Source organism: Oryctolagus cuniculus, chromosome 14, assembly GCF_051225735.1.
Source record: "Oryctolagus cuniculus isolate XC-2025 breed Fujian yellow rabbit chromosome 14, ASM5122573v1, whole genome shotgun sequence".
Lineage (NCBI taxonomy): Eukaryota > Metazoa > Chordata > Mammalia > Lagomorpha > Leporidae > Oryctolagus > Oryctolagus cuniculus.
Window position 1 is genome coordinate 20,513,289 of NC_142880.1, and position 21,763 is coordinate 20,535,051.

The window sequence follows — 21,763 nt, forward strand, 5'->3', positions numbered from 1 at the left end:
TTTTGTGTGTATTCCATAGAAAAACTACAGGCATGCCCCAGTGTCAGAAAGATGTTCTCCTGCTTACTTTCAGAAGCTTTATACTATCAACTTTTCTTAAAATTTTAGCTAGTAATCACAGTTCAAGTTAGTTTTCCTTTGTGTATAAGGTATAGGTCTATGTTCATGTTGTTTTCCCCACAAGGATGTTTGGTTCTTCCAACATCATTTATCGTAAAAACCGTACAGTCACCCTTGAGTTACTCTGGAATCTTTGTTAAAGTCAGTCTAACCTATCAATCTGGTTTTCTTGCTGGAATATTTCTTCTGTCCCATATATCAGTCTATTTGTGCAGTCAACATGTTGTCTTTATTATGGTCATTTTGTAATGTACCAATAGACTGAACGCTCTGTCCTCCCAAAATTTGTGTGCTGAAACCTCATGGGACAGTTTCCTACTAGGAAGTAGGACCTTTGTGAGTTGCCCAGGTCATGAGGGTAGAGCCCTCCCCAATAGAATTAGTGTCCTTAAAAAGAGCCCCAGAGAGACCCTGCCTTTTTAGCCAGGTGAGGACACAGTGAGAGGAGACTGGCTATGATCCACGAAACAGACTCAAAATATGCAGGACCTGCTGCTGCCTTAATCTTTCAGCCTCCAGAATGGGGAGTGTCGCTCCCCCTCTTCATGGAGGAACGACACTAAACCCTGCCTAGGCTTCATATCCGAGTCACGGCACCATTATGTCGCTCCCCCTCTTCATGGAGGAACGACACAGGACCCTGCGCTGTTCTTTCGTCTGCTCGGCCCTCCCCGGGTTTGCTGCTGGTTCTTCCCGGGTTGGCTACCGACCCTTCCACCTCCGTGGAAGGGCGGTTCCCCCTGCCACTTTCCCCACTTCCGCGGGGGAGCGGCACAATGCCGGCCGGCCGGCTCTCTGGGGCTGCACAGGTGTTCCTTCAGATAGATGTTCCTGGTGCATGTTGTCTCTCTCCTCCTTTATAGTCCTCTTGCACCAATCCCAACTCTGCTACCCACACGCCGAGTACGCTGCTTTCCTCCAATCAGGAGCAGGTCCTGCTGTTTATTGGTTGAACTGGAGGCAGCTGTGTAGAAGCTGTTTCCTCCTCTCCCAGCGCCATATTGTGGGAGAGCAGATGCATAGAATAAGTCTTAATTCCAGTAACAGTCTAGTCCGAGTTGCTCCCAGTTGCTCCCCACAGGGAGGAACAGATTTCTGCTGTTTATAAGCCAACCAGTCTATGATGTTCTGTTCCTGCAGCCTGGAATGGACTAAGGCACACGTCTTGAAATCAGATGGATCAGTCTTCCAACTTTTCAAAAATGCCCGTTTTAGATCTCTTAGACTTCCATGTAAATTTAAAATCAGCTTGTCAATTTCTATAAAGAAATAAAGCTTGCTGGATTTTAGCTTTCATGGCTTGGAATATACTGATGAACTGTTGGTAAACTCATGGCTGTACAAAATTCATGAACTTGTTACATCTTTATATTTTAGCCTTTTTAAATTTCTCTCATTAATCATTTGTGGTTTTTTTCACTGTAGAGATTTTAAGCATATTTTATTATCATTCCTATTTCATGTTTTGAGGTTCTTTAGTAAATAACATTTAATGTTTATATTTCATATTTTCACTGCTAGTAAAGAGAAATTCACTTGATACTGATTTTGAATCCATTGACCTTAATAACTCTTTAAGTTTTAGTTCTGTGATATTTCAGTGGTGCAATATTTATTTCAAAGTTATTGCAATTAGTTTATATGTTGCTTACTTTGTTTTTATAGGTGTCCAATATAGAGAATGATAGGACATAATGATTAAACGCAGTTATCAGTTCTAGTTGCTTTTATTCTCTATAGTCCTCAGGATTTTCTACATATAAAATATTTTCCACTAAGAATAAAAATTGGGGGGATTTTAAATATGTGTAATTTTTTTTTCTATTTCCAGTCTACTGGTACTGAGACCTCCCATACAATCTTAAATCTAAACAGTGTGCTTTGACATTTTTGTCTTGTTCATTTAGCTTCAAAAGGAAATGTAGTATCTAGGTTTTTGTAGATGATTTATTTCAAGTTGGGGATATCCAGTCTACTGGTATAAAACTATTCATTTCATATCTAGAACATCATGCTCATTTGCAGTATTAAATTTTAGCCAGCACTATTTTCAAATATGCTCATTTTGTGATTCATAGGAAAATTTCTTGATAAATATTGTAGTTCCTATCTGATAAAATTCCTGTTATATTTTTATGTACTTTTATATTTATTATTTTTAAGATTTTTTTTCTTTTATCCAACACATATATGGGCATTTTCCCTATATGTTATCTTGCATGGTTTATTTTATTTTATTTTATTTTTTGACAGGCAGAGTGGATAGTGAGACAGAGAGACAGAGAGAAAGGTCTTCCTTTTTGCCGTTGGTTCACCCTCCAATGGCCGCCACGCCTGGCGCACTGTGACCGGCGCACTGCGCTGATCCGAAGCCAGGAGCCAGGTGCTTCTCCTGGTCTCCCATGGGGTGCAGGGCCAAGCACTTGGGCCATCCTCCACTGCACTCCCGGGCCACAGCAGAGAGCTGGCCTGGAAGAGGGCAACCGGGACAGAATCCGGCGCCCCGACCGGGACTAGAACCCGGTGTGCCAGCGCCTCTAGGTGGAGGATTGGCCTATTGAGCCGCAGCACCGGCCTATTTATATTTATTTATATTTATTTATTTTAACTTTTAGCTAAGTTCTCTCTTTCAAAGTTGATATAAGCAAAACTAGTTGTAGTCTTGCCATTTGTGTTTTTCTATCAAAATGTAACTTTTGTTTTCTTGACCAATGATCATTCAAATATTATAAAACTCTAATCCATTAGACTAACTAAAGTTTCATGCCTTGAATTTTTTTTTTTTTAGATTTTACTTTATTTATTTGAAAGACAAAGTTACAGAGAGAGGTAGAGACACAGAGAGAGGTCTTCTATCCACTGGTTCACTCCCCAGATGGCCACAACAGCCAGAGCTATGCTGATCTGAAGCCAGGAGCCAGGAAGTTCTTCCACATCTCCCACATGGGTGCAGGGGCCCAAGGACTTGGGCCATCCTTTACTGGTTTCCCAGGCCATAGCAGAGAGCTGGATCGGAAGTGGAGCAGCCGGGACTAGAACCAGCGCCCGTATGGGATGCCAGCGCTTTGGGTCAGGGCTTTAACCTGCTGCACCACAGCACTGGCCCCTGCCTTGAATGTTCAAGTCTCTTTTGGCACTTTCTGCCCTATTGTCTTTATACATTATATCATTTATTATAAGCATCTTGATGCCAATATTCAGATTCACTAGCTAGTTATCCTGTTTTTTAAAAAACAGCATAATTAGATTCAGAAAGCCAAAAAACTTTCTTTATTTATATGCATTTATTATTTTTTCTTAACATAATTGGATAAACAAATGAGAAGGGAAAATGTCAAACTTATCTACTTCTCTCAATGGTTACACATCCCTCTTCAATTATTTATTTTTTAAATGACAAAAGTGTTAATGTCAAGTTAATATATACACTAAACAGAAACTGAAATAATATATTTACATAGCCTCATATTTTCTCAGGGGTAAGTCAATATTGAATAATTTACCTACAAAATTTTGGAGTATTTCCTTTTGGTCCAAATATTCATCATCCTACTTGGCACCTTAAATATCCTTTTGAGCACATAAGCTTACTCATGAAAGAATTTTTGAGGTGTCGAATTTTATTCCTCTTTTCATTATTTCATTACCCAAAAGACAGCTGCTTATTCCAGTTCACAGGATCTACTCCTATAGTTTTATGCATAACTTTGAAAACCAAAAAGATCATCTGGCTTCAAGTCTGTACTCCTTAACAAACCATATGAATTTGGGCCCACTTAATTTATTTATTCATATGATTGTATAAAATATCATCCAACTTATAACATAGTTGCTAAGAGCTAGTGAGCCTCTTTGCTTCATGTCTCCTATACAAAGGGCAGAAAACATGAAACTAGACCAAACCGAAGATACCTCTTTAATCATTTTGATGTTCTTAAATATTTTTGTGTACAAATACAGATTGACAGAAACTTTTATACAACATATATTTTATATTACAGAACGTTGTGAACAATTTGGGAAAAATTCAGTATTTTTGATTAACAGTTACATTGCAAGCATTTCTTTATTTTTGAACATTGAGATTGCTTCAATGTAAAATTAAATATTTCTGAAGATAACTTTGAAGTAACTTATAATGATAAGCATAGTACCATGCATGTGTAACAACTAGATGAATATATGTTTGAAATAATTAATGAACTTACACAGAAAAACAGAAAATGCTCTGTTATTTGTTCCTTACATTGCTCACCAAGAGGGCTTTTGTTTTATTCCCAGGATTTCCTATTACAAATGCTGACTTGACTGTTGATCAGGGCTGTCAATTCTTGATCCATCCTAGGACCTGATATTTGTGTAATTACATTAGAGGAGGCATCAACAATAATAAATAACCTTGATTATACTGAAGGGGAGATGAATAATTAAAAACCTGGATGAGGCATTAATTTACTACCCAATTGTCACATAATTCTAATTGACTATTCTATTTACCTCTCCCTTTGGGTAAAGTTATTTTGAATGATATAAAAATTGCACTGGAATGGGTGACCAAGATCATGAATAGAATCATTACAACTCAGCAAGGGACCTTGTTGGACAGCCTTGTCAAAATAGGTTAAGAAATTTCTCATGATTGTTGGCTATGTTACAATATTTTTAAGGATATCAATCTATCTTCTTTTCTAGCACCTGAAAAAAAATTATCTCACATAATCTTATTTCTTCCTGGGGTGAAAGGAATAAATCCTTTTTTAAAAAAAGTAGAATTTATGGATGGGAAGCCTCTGGATAGCCAGGGTGGACTATATATAGTTTTGTATGTAAAAAATTAGGTATGTTATGGAGAGAAGTTATAGCCCTGCTTAGGAAATATACTTAAAGCTATACCATCATAACCCAAGCCAATCAGAAGCTGGGATTGCTGTGACAGTGACTCTTTTGTAGTAGAAAATTTGTGACTTTCAGTTTTGTGATAGCTACCATTTTCCGAAATCAGAAGTAACAGGTATGACTTCCAGGATGAAGTAGTTAGGAGTGATAACTTCGGTTCTCCTATGTTGTTGAAAATAGTGTTACCGAGAAGCTACAAGACACCATAGTTTCTGATAACTAAAAGACCGTTTCCCCCAGCAATTCACATGAGTTGTCTCCTGTGAGCAGGAGAGAAATCACGTTCTGTAATAAGTCATTATGATTTTAGGATTATTCCATTACTGCCGCATAAGTTTTGCTGTCCAAATTAATTCAGTGAATTAAATGAAAGAAAATATGACACACATCAAATTTCCCTTGTAGCAAAAATGATTTAAAAATTGGAAAACTGCACAGCATATAATGTTAATTCATTCTGTAGTGTGAACTCTACTGAAGAAATTGATGAGAATTGGCACTCCGTCTCTGAGAACCATGCTGATTCTCAATTAGAGCCTCTCCTATGAATTCAGTTTTCCCCATCTGAGGGGTTGTGATGTAGCCCATGTGTGGCAGTGAAAAAATACTCCTGTAAGCCCAAGGAAAATGTCTCCAAACTCAGCTCTGCGTGACTCGAGTTCCTTCAAAATTAAAATGTAAGTTTATTTTTATGTGAAAATTTCAAATCCATGCATAGTTTCCCAAAAACAAATTTTCCAAAAACTTTTTTAAAAATTTATTTATTTGAAAGGCAGAGTTGTAGAGAGAGGGAGAGGGAAAGAGAGACAGAGGGAGATATTCCATCTGCTGGTTCACTTCCCCAGAATGGCTGCAACAGCCAAGTCTGGGCCTTGCCGAAACCAGTAGCCTGGAACTCCATCTGGGTCTCCCACATTGGTGGCGGGGAACCAAGCACTTAGGACATCTGCTGCTTTCTCCAGGTACAATAGCCAGAGTTGGATCAGAAGTGGAGCAAGCAGGACTTAAACTGACACTCACAGGGGACCCTGGTATTGCAGGCAGTGGCTTAACCTGCTGTACTGTGACAGCAGCCCCTCCCCGAGCTTTTGTTGTGCCCTCGTGTATATATGGAACACTAGGATGTTAAGGTGTATGGCGACTACTTAGGAATCTAAAGCCTAAATCTCACTGGTGGCTCATGTTTGCATATAGGAAAATCAATGTACTTTGTGGAATTTCAAATTTAGCACTCAAATTGTAGAATATTGGCATCCAATACAAATCTATCTATCTATCTATCTATCTATCTATCTATTCATATATATTACTATATATTATATAATAATTATTATGAGAATAAGAACTCTTTATATTAAGAATAATGTTGCTGATAATTTCAGAAATAATTGCCTACATATTTCCAAATGCATGTGAACACCCTGCTCTGGCATCTTGGAGAATGATTCACCGTCATCACTATATAATTTGGAATGGAATCACCCTTTTTGCACTTTCTTCTGTCTCTATTTCTCTTATCCCTTAAATATGTTCAGAGTAGGTTTGAATCTATGTTGGAAAAAAAGAGACAGCAAGAAAGGGGACACAGAAGGAGCTCTAAGTGGAGATTTGAGGTTTGGCAGAAGCTACAGTGTTCAGGGAAGCCGATGCTTTCACTTGAGATTATTGTCAGTATATTCAGCATTTATCTCTCACATTTACAATAATTCAATTTGTGGAAAATGGAATTAAGAGACAAAATTCAAAATGTGTAAACTTTATTTCTTGGCATAAGCCCCATCAAGTGGAAGACACTGTTGTCAGCAATGAGACCGGCTGTGTAGTGAACCCCTCAAGGGCTGAGCATCTTGGGCATTTAACCATGTTAATGAGACATTTCTACATTATGAGCTGAAGAAAAATTGATGTCTTTAAAGATTGATTAAGATTAGGAAATAAAAAACCATAGTGAGCTAAGTTGGTACGATAAGGTTGATACCTAATGATGTTCCATCAAAGCTCTTTCAAAATTTCCCTTGTTCAGTGAAAGAAATGAGCAGGAGCATTATTGCAGTAGAAAAAAATTCTATGGTGAAGCCTTTCTTCGAGGTTTTTTATTTCCAAAGCTTGGACTAATATTCTCAAAACTTTTTTGTAAGAAGCAGATGTTATTGTTCTTTGGCTTTCCAGTCAACAAGTGAAATGCCTGGATTATCTCAAAAGACTGTTGCTGCCGGCGCCGCGGCTCACTAGGCAAATCCTCCGCCTAGCGGCACCGGCACACCGGGTTCTAGTCCTGGTCGGGGCGCCGGATTTTGTCCCGGTTGCCCCTCTTCCAGGCCAGCTCTCTGCTGTGGCCAGGGAGTGCAGTGGAGGATGGCCCAAGTGCTTGGGCCCTGCACCCCATGGGAGACCAGGAAAAGCACCTGGCTCCTGGCTCCTGCCATCGGATCCCGGCCACAACGCGCCGGCCGCAGCGGCCATTGGAGAGTGAACCAACGGCAAAAGGAAGACCTTTCTCTCTGTCTCTCTCTCTCACTGTCCACTCTGCCTGTCAAAAAAAAAAAAAAAATTAAAAAAAAAATTAAAAAAAAAAAAAGACTGTTGCCATTACTTTTGATCTTGGCTGGTCTGCTTTTTCTTTGACTGGACCATTTCCACCTCTTGGTAGCCATTGCATTGCCTGTGCTTTGTTTTCAGGATTGTAGTAGTAAAGCCATGTTTCATGTCCCATTATAATTCTCCCAACAAGTGCTCCAAGGTCCTGATCATATTGAAATTCTCCATTGAATTCCCTGCTCTCCCCTTTCATTGCCCTCTCATTCCTAGCTTGATCCTCATACCAGCTTCAGTTTGGGACACTTCTTCATTTTTTTTTTCATTCCAAATAACCATCACCATGATCAAATCCTAATCATCAGCATATGTGATTCTGCAGTCATTTGGATGTTGGCCTCATTATCTTCATGTGAGCACAATTCACCAGCCTGCGAAGGACAGTTGATTTCAAAATTGCCTCATTCATCTTAGACAGCATCATCTAAGTTGTTGTCATTTCACTCTATTTCATCTAAAATTTGTTTTTAACAGAAAGGACAGCAGAAAAACAGGATCTGAGAACCCTGGCCTCTCTTTGTCACACATCAGCATTTTATGCTTGACCAAGAAGTTGATTATAAATACCCTTTTTCATCTTATTAGGCCAAATATTAGTCAGAATCATAGCAAATGCTAAATAAAAATCTGAGCAGAATATATTTTAAAAATATACACAAATAATCAGCCAGCAACATCAACGCAACGTTTTCTAGTGGGCTTTGCTTTTATTTTATGGTCATGAACCATTGAATTCCAAGAAACACCATCATAGTTCCCCAGGCCCTGCATCTTGCTTCATGATTACGAGAATAGGAAAAGAGGAAATATGTCCTTCCCCCTATAAAGTCACGTGTCTGCTAATTGCTAGAGGTGGGTTTCATTCCTCAAGCCTAGGGACAGCACTCCTTCTGCTGTAGCATTTTTCTTGGTGTTGGTCCAAACTACAATACGTTAAGTTCAACATGGGATTGCTTTGGAGCCCTTCCTGGGTGTGATATTGTGAGATACAAAAGAAGTTATCTGTCTGGTGGTAAATTCCAATTATTATGAATCACTACTTAATTTAACCTATTTATTCTCCATCTGAGTCATTTGTCTTCGTACTTAGAGAGGTAAAGCAGGTTGGCCAAATGTATGCTTTAGCCCGGTGGGTTTTCTTTAGGGAACCTGAAGATGATCAGAGATGTTAATTGCTTTGTTGCTGGCTTCAGTCCCTCTTTCAGAGGATCTTGTCTGTAATGTTTCCTGCTAATCTCATTCTGTGCACAGGCAAGAGCTATTTTCTTTCCATTTGGCTTCTAAATATGCCAACATTCATTTAATTTATTTTCCTGTGCTGTTGAGCTTGGACTTTGTATGTCTTCTCAATGACAAATAACAACATTAAAAAATAGATTTTTTAAAAGGCAAATTACTTATCTTCCTTCAAATGTTATGATTATTTTTGCATTTCTATTAGAGAAACACCAACTTGCTTATTGTTTATCTTTTGCATTCCAGCAGATTGTCCCATCAGAACATTATGTGGACAGGATGAGTGTTCTGTAATTTTTTACCCTTTGTCAATGTTCCTTGCTTCTTTAAGTGTAAAATGTCTATTTTCTTTAATAACGTTTCAAAACATTGACATGGCAAGCAAATATTTTGGTTATGTTTTATATATATATAATTAATATATGTGCTATATTAACATTATTGTCACTATTTTTTCTACAACATTTAAGGAGAAAAGAATGTGGAGATATTTGTTCCCAGGGGAAATAGCTGTGTGTCTTTAGGCCAATGGTATAACATTTTTTTGTTCATGTCCTTCATCTATATGCTAATTCAGCAGTGATATGTTGAGCCCCTTTTCCATGTGTTGGTAAAAACTGGCTAACGGAAAGTAAATAGTAATGACCAAACTGAAGTGCCCGCATTCCAATGAGAGGTGGATTGAGAAAGGTATGTGGGCAAGTAGTTGAAGAATCTTAGAGAAGAGGATCTCTGGAGCTGAGTTTAAAGAAGGAGTAAGAATTAAGCTACTGGAAAGGACACAGAGGTAGGAATAGAAGTGTGGATAGAGGAGTTATTTGAGCTAAAAGCACTTGTGAAAGCCAGAGTCTTAATGTAGGAAAATAAAAGCAAGGCATGAATGCTGGAACAAAAACTGTGAGATAAGGGTTAGAGGAAATTGAGATTAGAGAGTAAAAGAGGGCGGTGAGATAGTGGAGAGTATGTACACCTTATAATCTGGAATGCATTTGGTAGTGATACAGGGAAACTGTTGAAATGTTTTAAACGGAAGTAAGTTATGTTTGTGTTTAAAGTAGATTACTTTAAAATTTATGTAGTTCAGAGAGCTTTATGGGAGGTTATAAAGTTGTAAGTGATGGGAATGAAATCAGATCCAGGACCTTCAACGCTCACCCTCCTGGTACGGAAAGGGTACGCAGAGCAGCGTGCTGTCCTGGCCTGATAGAGGGAAAAGAGAATTGGGAGTCAAGCACTCTAGCCAGGGCTTCACAGCAGGTGGCAGAGCCAGTGAAACCAAATCCTCGGAGTTCAGGTACCCAGTCCTTCCATTACATCAGAGCTGTCTTCTGACAGGTCCATGCAGCTGTCCTCTGGAAATCAGTGCTCCTGGGGACATCCTCGCAGGCAGCGACTCTGACGTCTGCTCAGATCAGCAGCCTCAGTGTGTGAGCACACACTGCGTGATGAAAAACAATCATCTGTTTTCTCAAAATACCTTAATTATATTTTACTTACATCTATCTTTTTTAAGATTGATGGTTTAATTTGATTTTCATGCCTAAACAATTAACCAAAATTTACTATTCTCCATTTATCATATGTTCATTTTAAACCATAGAAGAGAGTTTGTTAAAATGTATTTGCGCTCCTCTGTTTCTAGTCTTGTTTTTTTCTTGTAAAGATTTATTTATTTATTTGAAAGGCAGAGTTATGGAGGGAGAGGGAGAGACTGAGAGAGAGAGAGAATCTTCCATCTGCTGATTACTCCCAAAATGTCCACAATGATAGGGGAAGGGCTAGACCAAAGCCAGGAACCTGGAATTCCATCCGAGCCTCCCACCTGAGAGAGAAAGAGAGAGGGAGTGAGAGAGATTTCCATCCACTGCTTTACTTACCACATGGCCACAACATCCAGGCCTGGCTGACATTGGGAACCAAAAGTGGATAGCAGGGGCCCACACACTTGGGCCATCTTATGCTGCTTTTCTCTGGCTTATCAGCAGGAAGCTGGATGGGAAGTGGAGCATCTAGGACTTAAACTAGGGTCAGTATCACAGGTGGTGGCTTTACCTGCTGCAACACAATGCCAGCCCCTCTGGCTTTGTTTTCTTTCTTTTTTTTTAAAGACTTATTTATTATTTACTTGAAAGTCAGAGTTACACAGAGAGAGAAGGAGAGGCAAAGAGAGAGAGGTCTTCCATCAGCTGGTTCACTCCCCAGTTGGCCCAGTTGGAGTAGAAGATGGCCCAAGTCCTTGGGCCCTTGCACCCTCGTGGGAGACCCGGAAGAAGTTCCTGGTTCCTGGCTTTAGATTGGCGCAGCTTCGGCTGTTGTGGCCACTGGGAAGTGAACCAGCAGATGGAAGAACTCTCTCTCTATCTCTCTATCTCTCTGGCTTTTCTGAGATATTGGCCTTGTTGGCTGCTCATACCCTCCTTCACAAGGGATCCTTCTTTTGCTTTGGAGATTCTGTACTGTGTTCCCTTTTTCCAAGTAACTGCCTATTTATCTTCTTTTAATTAATATCTTTCATCTTCAATTGTTAATCATTCCCATGTATAGGAAAGTTATTATCTCATTTAATTTGTTGACCAGTCCTGTGTGTAGGATGGATTTATTATCTTATTATAAATTGTTAACCTGTTCTGTATATAGAATAGAATTAGGGAAAAAAGCGTACATTTTATGAGCTATCAACACAATGTACTTCAATCTCTGGATACATGCTGTCCTGGAGACTCCCACCTATCAAAACTAGTGCACTCATTTTGAGGACAATGTTTTGTTGTTGAGTTTTGGGTTTTAAGTTGTAATTATTGCACATCTGGTGGGAAGGCCAAGTTTTCTTAGGAGATAAAGTGTTTCTAAATTCTGAAATCCCAGGAGCTTCCAGTCTCCAACAAGGAAACAAGATGCTCCAGGGAACATTTTCCTAGCAGCCTCCATTGGTGTCACCCCTCTAATCCAAGCTCCAGAGTGTGACGTGTGAGTGGGGTTGCCCTGATGGATGTTCCGACCGACATTTGAAGGCAGAAACTCTCGGTGACTCCCCAGATGTGTGAGTGATTTATGCTGCTGCATTTACTGGTGTTAGGAAACAACCAGTACTAACAAATCCACTGTTGCCCTCTCCATCCATACATTTATGTGACTCACAGGGCAGAGAAGGGGAAGAACCTGGGTGTATGGGATTTTCATCTCAGCCGAGATTTGCAAATCTCAAACACCTTTTCTCTCCTGATCTCATAATTTGCAACAACAAAATTTAAAAATACTTTGTGTGTATACCTTCTTTTTTTAATTTTTTATTTTTTTAAAAAATTTTGACAGGCAGAGTGGACAGTGAGAGAGAGAGAGAGAGAGACAGAGAGAAAGGTCTTCCTTTACCGTTGGTTCACCCTCCAATGGCCGCTGCGGCTGGTGCGCTGCAGCCGGCGCACCACACTGATCTGAAGCTGGGAGTCAGGTGCTTCTCCTGGTCTCCCATGTGGGTGCAGGTGCCCAAGAACTTGGGCCATCCTCCACTGCACTCCTGGGCCATGGCAGAGAGCTGGCCTGGAAGAGGGGCAACCGGGACAGAATCCGGTGCCCTGACTGGGACTAGAACCCGGTGTGCTGGCGCCGCAAAGCAGAGGATTAGCCTAGAAGTTTATATTGGTGCTGACACTATGTCTCTCTCTCTCTCTCTCTCTTTTTTTTTTTTTTTTTTTTTTTTTGACAGGCAGAGTGGACAGTGAGAGAGACAGAGAGAAAGGTCTTCCTTTTACCGTTGTTTCACCCTCCAATGGCCTCCGTGGCCATCACGCTGTGGTCAGCGCACTGTGCTGATCTGAAGCCAGGAGCCAGGTGCTTTTCCTGATCTCCCATGGGGTGCAGGGCCCAAGGACTTGGGCCATCCTCCACTGCACTGCCGGGCCATAGCTGAGAGCTGGCCTGGAAGAGGGGCAACTGGGACAGAATCTGGCAGTCCTGACCGGGACTAGAACCCGGTGTGCTGGTGCCGCAAGCGGAGGATTAGCCTATTGAGCCCCGGCGCCGGCCATATATTGGGGCTAACAATATGTCTCAATGGGTTAAGCCACGGCCTGCAGTGCTGGCATCCCGTATGGGTGCAAGTTCGAGTCCTGGCTGCTCCATTTCCCACCCATGTCCTGCTAATGTGCCTGGGAAAACAACAGAAGATGGCCCAAGTCCTTGGGCCCCTGCACCCGCATGGTGGAAGAAGCTCCTTTCTCTGTTTTTCTTTTCTCTCTTTCTGTAACTATGCCTTCCAAATAAAGAAAGAAATCTTGTTAAAAAAATAAAAGTTGAAATTGATGGAAATCTCCAGTGCATTATACATATTAACTTTAAAATAAAACTTTCATCTTCCTTTTATCTAATTATGCACTTATGGATTTATTTATTTTAATGAGTAGATAACAAAGCTCTATTATTTTTGAACCAAGCCTTTCAACTTCCCATCTGTTTCCTCTATAAATTTTATATATTTATTTATTGCTTGCTTTGAATGGGTCATACCTGCACTTGGTTCAAAAACCAAATGATATAACAAACATATGCACTGAAAAGTCTTGTTTCTATTCTTGACCCTTGTAAGTAATCACATTTATTAGTTCTTTGGAATAAGTCTAATATTTTTAGGCATATTCTGGCAACCATTTTTCTGCCTTTATCAGTTCTTTCCTAAAACGTAGCACAGTATATACACCTTGCCATTGTTTCTTTTAACAATGGTTACCCTTGATGTAGCAATCTACCATAAACCTAGTGGCTGATAGCAATGTAAATATATTACTTTACAGTTCTGAATGTCAGGTGTCAAAAATAAGTATTAACAGAACTAAACCCAAGGTTTGCAGAGCTGGTATTTTGGGAATTAAAAAAAAAAACTCTATTTTTTATTCCAGGGAAGAATTAATTAATTAATTAATTAATTAATTTTTGTCTATTCCAAAGTGATGAGGTTGCTTTTGCATTCTCTGGCTAATAGCCAAACTACTCTATTGTCTATTTCCAACTTCTTGTTGCCTTCTCTTCTTCTGTCACCAACCTCCTTTTCTTTTTTTTAAAGATGTATTTATTTGCTTGCAAGGCAGAGTTATAGAGAGGCAGAGGTAGAGAAAGAGAGACAGAGGTCTTCCATCCACTGGTTCACACCCCAGTTGGCTGCAACAGCCGGAGTTGCGCTGATCTGAAGCCCGGAGCCAGGAACTTCCTCTGGTTCTCCCACGCAGATGCAGGGGCCCAAGAATTTTGGCCGTCTTCCACTCATTACCCAGATCATAACAGAGAGCCGAATTGAAAGTGGAGCAGCTGGGACTCAAACCGGCATCCATATAGGATGCCAGCATCACAAGCAGCGGCTTTTACCCACTATGCCACAGCGCCAGAACCTCTAGTTCCTCTTCATAAGCATAATTTGAGATTACATTTAGAGCCAACCTAGATAATTCAGGATAATCTCCCCATCTCACAATCATTAATTTAGTCATATTTGCAAAGTCCCTTTTGTGATATAAAGTCACACATTCACAGATCCTGAGAATCAGCATGTGGGTATCTTCTGTGGGGGCATTCAGCCTGATGCAGTAATATATCCTGGATTCCATACCTCTTATTAGCTAGATAGCTGTCTTTCTCCTTATAGCTGCAAAGTGTTCCAAAAATAGTTGTACTATGATGCATTCAACTAATTTGCCATTCATGAACATTGGTTTTGCTTTTAGAGACAATACTGCAACATATAATCTTATACATACAGCCTGTAGCACCTGCACACACCAAACATACATGATATATAAATATAAAAACATAATAAATACATAAAGATGTGTGTGTTTCATTACTTTAGCTAAAATATCCAAGAGTAGTTTCTGGAAGAAGAGAAAAATTTACTTCAGTTTACAGATTAGAGGTTACAGTTCATGATTAGATGGCCCCATAATCTACCATCTATGCTGGCTGGTCATGACAAGTGTGAAAAAATGGTCACGTGGCAAGCCAGGATGTGGCTAGAAAAGCTAGGTAGAACCTGAACTGACCAAGATAAATGACCATCTCACAGAATCACTCTCTGAGGGGAGGATCCCAATGACCTAAACACCTCCCACCAGATCCACGTCTGACAGGTCATAATTGGATCAAATATCCACCATTAATCCATCAGCTATTAACCGTCAGACATCAGAATGTACACTTCTTGCATGAGTTTTAGTCCTGCCCAATTCATAATGATACATAAACATGACATTTTTGAAGTATTAATTTTAGCATTTATTGAAGAGTAAAAGGTCAGTTGTGTTAAAATTTGCATTAATTAGTTGGACTTTTTATAATTAGCTTATTTTCTCAGGACATGTCATATTACACATTGGAATGAGGTAAGATTCAACATCAACTCCTTTTAGCTCTTAGAAATCTTGTTCAAACAACTAGGTATATGGTAATTAAAGGAGTTATAGCAGTATCTCACAATTCTTTAAACTCACTTTAAATCACATAATTAAAGTCAAATAGTAATCTATCATCAAAAACTAGTGATTTGTCAGCTGACAGCTCTTTTATGTGCTCCTTTAACTTTTGTGGAATGCAGATAGTTGGAAACCATTAAATTGAAAAACAAATGATCACTTACTGTCCATCAGAGTAATTCACTTTTGCAAAGTCAAAAGTAATAATTTGAAAATAATTGCTATGCTTTGCTCTTCTGTGAATTTTCCCTCTAGACTAATAGAAGATTGTAGTCAGGGAGGCAGGAAATAAGATCTAAGTCAGAGAAGAAAAAAATATAAAAGGAAGTTAGGAAATGGAGAAAAACCTATGTTTCTTCATGGGTAAATCAGTTCTGCTTTTGTGCACATGAGAGTTGAGGATCTGAAAATGAATTTCTTTAAAATATCACTTTTTGCATATTCTCTGTGAACACATTATAAACCCTCAGGGTGTGTATTCCTCAGTCACCATGAAGGACACAGCTACTTACTACTTCAGAAAATATTTTCAAACACCAGTAGATATACTTTTACTCTCTTCTTAATGGCATGCATATATTTTAGAAGCACTGCATTAGAGCAAAGGGTCTCTAAAATAATCCCTCTTCAAGAGCAATGATCATCTCTTCTAGTTGCTTAACGTCTCCAGAACAACTCCTTGTGTTTTCCAAATATATGTGGATGAGAAGTGCTTATGGACTGAGGAAAAGAAAGTGATTAAGAGTGAATTCACTGCATAAACACTGAGGGCAGATGTGGTCAGTTTTCTATCCTCTTGGCAGTTCCTCCTAAAGGAGTAAAAATCTTGGCCCTACCAGGAAGGTCCACCTGGTTCAGCTGCCTTTGCTTAGCTGTGACAGGGCAGCAAGTGAGAATTCTCACTGGGATTTCTGGCCAGGGATACAAAAGCTGAGCACAATGAGTGTTAAGTGCCACACATTCTAAACAGGAGGTAGGCCATCAATGCTGAACTTGTTGGAAAATAGCCTAAATTGGTTCTACAACACTTAACCCATCATCACCCCCCATCTATACTTAAGAGAGCTATTAAATTAATGAGTAAGGACTGATAAGTGAAGATTTTCTTGAGGAAAATGTTGGGGTGTTGTACTTTCCTTTTACTTTTTGATAGGAAAATGTGCTTTTCTACAACTTAAACTCAGTGAATGGGCTTTCAGGGGGACTATCTAAAGAGCTTAAAGGTAGAGAAAACGCATGCCTATTTTTCACCGGAAAGAAAGGGCTAATGGCTGACTGGTGTTAGCTGGGGAGCAGAACAAAGAGGGCTCCCTGAAAGATAGCTTTTATTTCCAGCGTGTGGCCCATGTGTTGCAGTTGAGAGATGTTGAGTGTGACCCATGTGTTGCAGTTGAGAGATGTTGAGTAATGTAGCGAAGCCTGAGCCAGGTTTGGATGATCTCAAGGGCAATGAGTCATGCAGAATGTTTGTGAGCAGAGAGCACCTGGAGAGGAGCAAGGCGGAAGATGTAGACGTACTCCCGAGAGAGCATACTAATATTTATGCGTTGGTCGAGGGCTGTGATCTTCAGATTCTAATACTACCAGTCAAGTAGGATCCTTCAGTGCTTTTCCCTCCTTTTCTCTCACCACCCTCCTCCTACCCTTGAGCTTCTGGGAGGGCCCAGGAGCACCAGAGCAAATGCAGGAGTGGGAGGAAAGTAAGGGAAGGGTCCCACCACTCCCCATTTCTCACTGCAGGTTTCCTGGCACAGGAAAGCCTTGACTGTGTGAGAGAGATATATTATAACAGCAGATTTAGCTGAACTTTTAACACCTGAAAATGAGACTTTATTAACAAGCAAGTCAACCAAAAAAATCTTGGGATCTTCCTATGATTTAGTTAGTGTTGGTGAGCTGACTGAGAAGATGTATAGACCTCATCGTCTGTTGTTGGTATCCCATTTCTGACTTAGTAAACTGATTACATAATAATGCCCTTAATGGATGTTTAACTCAGGATTTCAAAATGATTTTTTTGGAAACTCATCCACACTCTTTAAGTGCAAACCTCATTACAACCAATTTTCTTGATCTATGAAGTAGAATCTAATGTAACAAAAGTAACAGGGAAGATTTTAATGTTAGAAACAAAAATTCCATGACAATTCCCTAACCACATGGGGATTTTGAAGAGATTTTGCAGAGCCTACCTCCAGGTATCAGTGGGGTAGGGGAAGGATGGAGAACTAGAGATATGTTTTAAATTACTTTTGACAGTAAGGTTAACTTCCCTACTTTTAGTCAGGAATGAAGATGTAGTTGCTATTAAGTAACTTCTATTTATTCCTGTATAACCTAATGAAACACTTCTCACATTCCTACTCTCTTGCAGTATTTCAGATACTACCTTATTTAAGTAGTTATGTAGACGTTTTGCTTCTTGTTTTTGTCATAACTTTCTAAATTCCAAAATTCTTCACCATCTCTAGCTTCAGATAAATTCTCCACCTAGAATGTAATCTGAAAAATATTTCTTCTGCAGTGCCTCTGTGAGCAATATGTGTGTGTGTGTGTGTGTGTGTAAACTTATGTAATGAAATAACCTAGTAGTATAGGGACTACGGTCAATGTCATTTCCAGAAGTTGCATCAGAGGCACAGAGAAGTTAAATAACTTCCATAGCTAGGAAGTGGAATGCCAAGAATTGGAACTCAGGCTTCTAGCTCCAGAGCCCCAACCTCTTCTCATTTCATTCTCCAGGGTCTTTAAAACAAAGTTGATTTCCCATTCTGGGTGGACAGTCAGATGAGAAAAATGTGTACAAAGCTTCCCATGTATGACTGAACAATCTTTTTTGGAGGAGCTTCTATGGGAATTCTGTAGGTGTTGGTTCATTTTTACATAACCTGCACCTGCAAACCTGAAGAACAGATGCTTTGGGCAGGAAACCAGATATTTTTAAAGATAAAATTTCCATGTTCAGAGACCACTAAATGACAACTGAAAAGGAGAGGTAATGAATAGTAAAGATAAATCAACATACAGAAAGAAGGGATAAGTATATTGGTAAGTTGAAATCACTTGTACTTACACAAAAAGAAAAAAATATTCAACCAAATCAAACTGTATTTTCTGAAATTTCTGCAAAAATTTTGGTCACTCTACCAGTCCCATTGCCATGATTCTGGGGAAAAAATATAATTGTCATATTAGCCTAAATGTCAACAAAAATAAATAATTACTGCCAAATTATTCACATATGTTTTTCTTTTTTTTAGAAAACTTTTATTTAATAAATATAAATTTTGAAAGTACTTTTGGATTATAGCGATTTTCCCCCCATAACCACCCTCCCACCTGCAAACCATCCCATCTCCTACTCCCTCTCCTATCCCATTCTTCATTAAGATTCATTTTTAATTATCTTTATATACAGAAGATCAACTTATTATATACTAGGTAAAGATTTCAACAGATTGCACCCACACAGACACACAAGGTATAAAGTGCTGTTTGAATATTAGTTTTACTGTTAATTCTCATAGTACAACACATCAAGGACAGAGATCCTACATGGGGAGTAAGTGCACAGTGACTCCTGTTGTTGATTTAACAATTGACACTCTTGCTTATGAGGTCAGTAATCACCTGAGGCGCTTGTCATGAGCTGCCAAGGCCATGAAAGCCTCTTGGGTTCACAAACTCCAATTTTATTTAGACGAAGTCATAGTCAAAGTGGAAGTTCTCTCCTCCCTCCAGAGAAAGGTACCTCCTTCTTTGATGGCCTGTTCTTCCCTTTGGGGTCTCACTCACAGAGATCTTTCATTTAGGTTAATTTTGCCAGAGTGTCTTGGCTTTCCATGCCTGAGGAACTCTCACTCCCATATCTTTTTCATAGCAAATATTGGGCTTCATGCAATTCATAAACTTAATTCTACTGTTAAATTTCTATTGTTCTACTGAAGATATCATCAGCCTATGAGACCAGCTAAATGCCATTTCTTTGGCTGTGACAATTACTCGTCTAAGACAGATGTGTGAGAAGTAATCTGTCATGTGTGAGGCCTTTGCAGAACTACCTCCTCCTAGGAGTGGGCTCATCTGGCCCTTCTGTACCAAGCTGCCCTGGAGGCATGCCAGGTCCTTGCATGAGTGGCATCTTATCCTTCTTTCCCTGCTGTCCCAGAATGCTGTCCACCTTCTTCTGGCCACATGGGCTCCTCTACTTTGCAAGTTGAAATGTCAGTTTTCATTATCAGAAGACAACATGCCCATTACAAATCCTATTTTTTTTTTTTTTTTTTTTTTTTGGTCTCACTGAAAACCTCCGTTCATACCTATTTGATTTCAGGAGTTCCCGACTGTTACTGGGGAAAAAGGCCTCCGTCCTTCAAGTTCACACTACAGTGGCTTTCTGAAGAGGCCGTGCAGTAAGAGCTGTGGAAGTGCCAGAGGTAGCAGCTGTGTTAGTTTTACAGTGGCTGAAGGCAAAGATCAGAAGACCAACTTGACTATGAAGAACTGCTAGAGAAATAATGAGACTCCCCTGTGCGGAAGCTTACTGGTGAGGCTGAAGGATGAGCAGGGTCTACACCTTGTCCAAAGCTGCCCCTTTTGTCAGCTCTCACAACATCACAGCCGTCACTTAGGGTGAGGAATTCAACACTGCATACATTCCTATATTACTTAAAAAACAGGCATGAATGTGATAGATATAAATTCAATCTACTAATTTCATTGCAACTGAGTATGCATGATAAGAATTTTTTCCTAAGACTAACAGGCTCTTGTAGGAGGCTGAACTGTGTCCTCTTAAAAGATATGTCCTTTTTTTTTTTTTTTTTTTTTTGAGAGGCAGAGTGGACAGTGAGAGAGAGAGAGAAAGGTCTTCCTTTGCCGCTGGTTCACCCTCCAATGGCCACCGTGGCCGGTGCACCGCGCTGATCCGATGGCAAGAGCCAGGTACTTATCCTGGTCTCCCATGGGGTGCAGGGCCCAAGGACTTGGGCCATCCTCCACTGCACCCCCTGGCCACAGCAGAGAGCTGGCCTGGAAGAGGGGCAACTGTGACAGAATCCAGCGCCCCATCCGGGACTAGAACCCGGTGTGCCGGTGCTGCAAGGCGGAGGATTAGCCTAAGGAGCCGCGGCACCGGCTAAGATATGTCCTCTTAAAAGTGGGCATTGTGGCACAACAGCTTAAACCATCACTTGAAACACCCACATCCTATACCAGAGTGTCTGGGATTCAGTCCTACCCCTCCTTTTAATGCAGATTCCTTCTAATGTTCTTACAGAGGAGCAGGTGATGGCCCAAGGATTTGGGTTCTGCCACCCATGTGGCAAAACTGGATGGAGTTCCTGGATCCTGGTTTTGGTCTGGCCCAACCCTGACTACTGTGGGCATTCAGGGAATGAACCAGCAATGACAGATATTTATTTATCCTTTTTTCTTTCTCTCTTTCTCTTCCTCTTTCTCTCTGTCTTCTCTTTCTTTTTCTGATTCTCTCTCTTTTTCTCATTTTCTGTCTCTCCTTCTGTCACTCTGCCTCTCAACAATAAATAAATAAACAACACTTAAGAATATAAAAAACAACACTTCCAAGTAGTAGCTCTCAGTAACAGTGAATATGACCTTAAGGAAAATGGAGTCTTTGCAGATGTGATCAAGTTAACATGAAGTCAGACTGGATTGGAGTGGGCCTTAAATCCAACAACTGATGTCCGTATTACACGAGATGAAGCTATAGGAAGACTCACACAGAAGGAAGACAGCCATGTGGAGATGGAGGCCAAAATTAGAGTGATGCCACTGTGAGCCAGGGAGTGCCACGAGTTGTCAGCAATCACTGGAATGAGGGTTCTTTTGTGTGGCCTACAGGAAAGCCGACCCTTCCAACAACACTTTGATTACAGACTTCTCGCCTCTCTAAGTGAGAGGGAATAAGTTTCTGTTGTTTCAAGGAAGCCAATTTGTGATACATGTATGGCAGCCCCAGGAAATGAGTGCAGTCACATATATGAACAATATGGTAATATCCATAAGGTTGTTTTTCCAAAAACAATAAATATTATAGCTGGGAACACAGACTCTGAAGTCCAACTTAATGAATTTGGGCAAATTGGTTAACTTTTCTCTCTCCAACCTTTCCATGTAATATAGAGATGATATAAGTATTTCAGCAGTTAATACCTGCATAGAACTTAGGCCTCCGCACATGTTAAAATGCTATATCAGGAGCCAGCATTGTAGTGCACCAGGCTAAATTGCAGCTTGTGACACATGCATCCCACATCAGCATGCTAGCTTGAGTCCTGGATACACCACTTCATATCCAGCACCCTACTAATGCACTAGCGAAAGCTCCTGAAGATGGCCCATGTGCCTGGGTTCATGCTACTCAGGATGGAGTTCCTGGCTCCTAGCATCAGTCTGTCTGAGCCCCAGTTGCTACAGCAATTTAGGGAGAGAACCAGCAG

At 40.1% G+C, this 21,763-nt stretch overlaps 1 long non-coding RNA gene across 1 annotated transcript in view; it reads left to right on the top strand.

Annotated features, from left to right (window-relative positions):
• Positions 1 to 21,366, top strand: part of LOC149122254 (uncharacterized) — an 80,209-nt gene extending 58,843 nt beyond the window's left edge. Inside the window, exon 3 of the long non-coding RNA XR_016220545.1 lies at positions 19,636 to 21,366. This is a non-coding gene — a long non-coding RNA (uncharacterized LOC149122254). The remainder of the gene's footprint in view (positions 1 to 19,635) is intronic.
• Positions 21,367 to 21,763: the final 397 nt, after the last annotated feature.